Genomic DNA, 4,615 nt, shown 5'->3' on the forward strand with positions numbered 1-4,615 from the left:
ACTTACCCTACATTATTCATCTCATATGCATACGTATATACTGTACTCTATATCATCGACTGCATCCTTATGTAATACATGTATCACTAGCCACTTTAACTATGCCACTTTGTTTACATACTCATCTCATATGTATATACTGTACTCGATACCATCTACTGTATCTTGCCTATGCTGCTCTGTACCATCACTCATTCATATATCCTTATGTACATATTCTTTATCCCCTTACACTTGTGTGTGTATAAGACAGTAGTTTTGGAATTGTTAGTTAGATTACTTGTTGGTTATTACTGCATTGTCGGAACTAGAAGCACAAGCATTTCGCTACACTCGCATTAACATCTGCTAACCATGTGTATGTGACAAATAACATTTGATTTGATTTGATTTGTCAATCAGATCTCTGGACCTCAGACAGCCCTCTTAGCTTATACATGCTCAGATGACTGAACATCTCTTTATGGGGCATTAAAACACAGAGGGACATTTTGATTACTCTGCAACAGTGGATTATCTCTCAAATCTATCAACCATGACACAAGAGGACATTGTGTTCAAATCAAATCAAAGTTGATTTGTCGCATGCGCCGAATACAACAGATACTTACAGTGAACTGCTTACTTACAGGCTCTAACCAATCATGCAAAAAAGGTATTAGGTGAACAATGGGTAAGTAAAGAAATAAAAACAACAGTAAAAAAACAGTGAAAAACAGTAGCGAGGCTATATTGTGTTGTCTTGTGCACAGTGCAATCAACAATACAGTATACGTGAATAATTTTCCTACTCTTAAAGTATGGACATCTTGGCATTCAGTACACAATATCAGACTGGCCTCTAGTGTGTTTGTGTGTGTTTGGTATCAAATGATCAAGGCAAACTATATATACATTCCTTCCAACAGGGAAGTTTAATGAAAGAGAAGCAAAGAAAAAAACAATAACAGCACAATATGTGAAACAATAAAAATGTATCTGCAATGTTGAATAAAATAAATAAACTCAAAGAATAAGACACAACCAAACTCTGTTGCAATGCAGGTAGCACAGTATGGAACAAAATGTAAAAAGTTACTATTTTCCCATGTCTGTAAATTCAAAATACCCATGATAAAGGTAGTCATGTATATCTTGTGTGTTGTGTTATTATGACAAAAAAACGACAAATACGAAAATGTATGCACTCACTACTCTACCTCGCACTCGATAAGAGGGTCTTCTAAATTAGGAAAATGTCAATGTAAATGTTACAGTCTGGAATCTGGTTCAGGAGGGGCTAGTTTGATCCACAAACGGTCCCAGAAGGTTCCTGAGGCCAGTCCAGGTAGGTCCTGGTCTTGACCAGCCTGGCCAGGCGGTGGTGGGCACACAGCTGGCGAGGAGGGATGTCCTCCAAGAAGACCAGGATAAGGATGTCCCTGTGCTCCACCAACAGACGCAGGGTGGCCAGTCGTAGCTCCAGGGAGCACCAGTTACTGCGCAGGTAGTGACGACTCACCACACACAGGGTGTGGTGGCTGCTGTAGAGGCTGTCTGTGATGTTGTCCACAACGTCCTTCCCCAGCTGGAAGTCCCTACTATGCAGACAGAGACGCAGGTAGGGAGGCCCCCTCTGCTCCAAGCCCGGAAGCAGCTGCTCCACCACCCAGCGCTCGTCTCTACCGCTGTACGACACAAACACATCATAGCAGTGGCGCCCTCTGGGGTTTGGCCTCCGCACGGCCTCCTCCAGCCAGCCACGGAAGATGTGGCAGAAGGCCAGCAGGTGATAGAGCACCGTCACCATCATGAAGAGGAGCAGGCCCAATAAGGTGCAGAAGAACAGGACAAAGCCCACGTCCAGGGAACAGTTGGCCTCTGAGTACCTGGCAAAGTTTTGGATACCAGTCTCATCTTTACAGGTCAGATCAGGCTCATTGGGGTGCCAGATGATGACCTGGATATGCCTCTGACCCCTGGCCCAGTTGTCCAGCCAGGTGTTGTCACAGCTACAGTGCAGACGAGGTCTGTAGAACAACAGGTAACTCAGGCTGGTCAGGGGCTCTAGGAAGGTCTCTAACATACTGAACTCCTCTTCGACTTTGATTGACAGCTGCAGGAGGGAGTGCAGGTCTCTGCTCAGCTCCTCCTCCAGAGTGAGGATCCTACAGGAGATGAGGTTCAGGCTCTCCAGTTTGGTCAGATTGTGGAACATGATGGCCAGCCCCAGTTGCAGGATAAGGTCAACTCTCATCAGCTTAAGATACCTCAGCTGCACAAGTGTGTTCAGGTCAGTCATATCTACAAACTCTGTATAGAGCATAGACTGGAAGTTAAAATGCTCCAGGGAGGGGAGGTACTTTGCAGCAAAATGAGATCCACACAGGAGGTGCTCCGTCATAGCTGTGAGGCTGACGATGGACTTGAAGAACGGCCTCCAGCAGTCCTGGAAAGACACATTTTGGGCACGGACCTGAAGGGCCAAGCCTAGTTTAGGGGTGCTGTTGCTGCCGATGATGATGTTGATACAACTGAAAAAGGAGGCAATGTTCATGTATATCAATCCCGGAGGGAAGACCCTAAATATGTGCGTCAGATTTAAAGTCACACGCTTCTCCCACTGGCTGGCTGGATGGTGAATGTCCCCTAAATCTACATTCTTCAGTGAAGTGAATGAATGCAAAAGCTTCAATGTGTACAAGTGGGTTTAGTTCCAGTGTTAGGGTCTCTAAATTGTGCAGGCCAAATAAACTGTTCTTTGTAATATGAGAGATATTGTTATCCCTTAAATGTAGGATCCTCAATTTACCAAATCCGTTAAATGTAAAGTCCGAAATATTGTTAATGTTGCTGTATTCTAGATCCAGATGTTCCAGATTTTTCAAGCAACTGAACCGCTCTGAGGTGATACTTGGCATGTGTAGGGTCAAGGAAAGTCTCTTCAGCCATGTGATTGGGCCCTGAGTGCGAGTGTCACAAAGCTCAATGCACTCAGGTTTAACGTCCCAGTGTCTTAACACTGACACATCAGTGAGATTCTTCAAATAATGGATCAAGTTGACTCTAACATTATCACTATGACAGATGCTGAGTCTGAGCACCTCGATCCCCTGACAATTTCTTATTGCAGACTCTGTGTAGTTCTCAGTTTTATGGTCACTTATATGAACTTGTCTGATTGATAGTTTGAATACAGTCTCACAAACCGAGTCAAAAGAAATGTTATTGTTGAACACAAAATGACGCAGCCTGCTGATACCAGACTGCATCATTGTCAGGCAAAAAAAAGAGAGGAAATGTTTTCAAAGCATTTTAATGCTCTTTTTTCTAAACGGTGGGCATTAGGGAAGTTAAGAAACACCTCTTGAAGACGGTAGAAATAAGGAAGCTCAATAACAGCTCCGTTTGTGTCAGAACAGTTTGGGTGCCTTAAAATGAATATACCATCTGAAGTGAAGTCCAGGGCTGTCAATGACTGTGACATATTGACTATCCTACATAGCAAATCAGAGAGCTCTTCTGTACAACTATCGACTGTGAGTTTCTTCAGAAGAGGTATCCCTCCTAATGCGTCCGGTGCCATCACAGAAAGCCTGTAGTTCTCAATGGACAATTCCTCAAGATTAGCCAGGTCACTGAATGTGTTAGGTAGAAGTGAGGAATTGTAACACTGTTCCATACACAGCAGATAGAGTTTCTTCACATGGGACAGCCCCTTGAAGGTTCCAGGGAGAATCGTGGACAGACATCCGCGTATGTGAATGGTCTCAAGGACGGAGAATCGAGATAAAGCCCCAGACTGCATCACAGACCCACTCCTGATCTCGAGACAGAGAGCCTGGTAGTTTGACGGAACAATGGAAAGGTTGAGTTTGAGATCAGATAAATCTCAGCAAACGGCAGTTAGGTTGCTGTGAGGGCAGGAACTGGAGTGAATGGATAGCCAGTAATTAGATTTCTTGTCATAGAGGACGCATTTATTACTTAACCAACCCCAGGAGCCGATGATCCAAACCACCAATAGTTCAAACTGAGCAGAGACCAGCCTCATCTTTCTTTTGAAGTAGACACTGGTCTGCTAGGATGATGTGAAGCCGTCTGTAGTTTGTCCGTAGGAAATCACTTTCAGCATCCCGTTTCTTATCCAGTTGAGATTTTGTCATACAGTGTAGTTTGATTAACAAATCTGTCTGGGATTGTAGATATATCATCAGAATACTCCTCTATCCTATGGGATGAGGCGTCAGTGGGATTGCTTGTCCATTGGACTGAAGATCTGGTGTTCTTCCACTGCTGTGTCGGAGTTGTATCTGTGTGCATCTCTTCTTGATATTTTGACTATATATGGCTTTTGCATCTCTGAAATCTCTTCCTGGTCTATTTTTTATGAACTCTTAGATACTTTGAGAAAGGCTGTGGGTTACAGATAAGATTATTCTTAACACCTCTTTCTCGCTTCCTCGTAGCTTCTACATAAGAGGTAGTGGTTAGCACCGTCTTTTACTTCTGAGTTTGTCTTCAGTCCCAAGACCGGAGAAAAATCCGCTTTTCATTTATCTGACATCCATTTATCTGCATATCCTGCCCTTATATTTAGCCTCAAAATGAAATGTTTTACCATTTTCTTTTCAGG

At 43.6% G+C, this 4,615-nt stretch overlaps 2 pseudogenes; both read right to left on the reverse strand.

Moving 5' to 3' along the window:
• Positions 1 to 650: 650 nt before the first annotated feature.
• Positions 651 to 3,034, reverse strand: LOC118394209 (toll-like receptor 13; annotated as a pseudogene).
• Positions 3,035 to 3,125: 91 nt separating this feature from the next.
• Positions 3,126 to 4,267, reverse strand: LOC118394037 (toll-like receptor 12; annotated as a pseudogene).
• Between the last annotated feature and the right edge of the window lie 348 nt (positions 4,268 to 4,615).

Source organism: Oncorhynchus keta, chromosome 14 (assembly GCF_023373465.1).
Source record: "Oncorhynchus keta strain PuntledgeMale-10-30-2019 chromosome 14, Oket_V2, whole genome shotgun sequence".
NCBI lineage: Eukaryota > Metazoa > Chordata > Actinopteri > Salmoniformes > Salmonidae > Oncorhynchus > Oncorhynchus keta.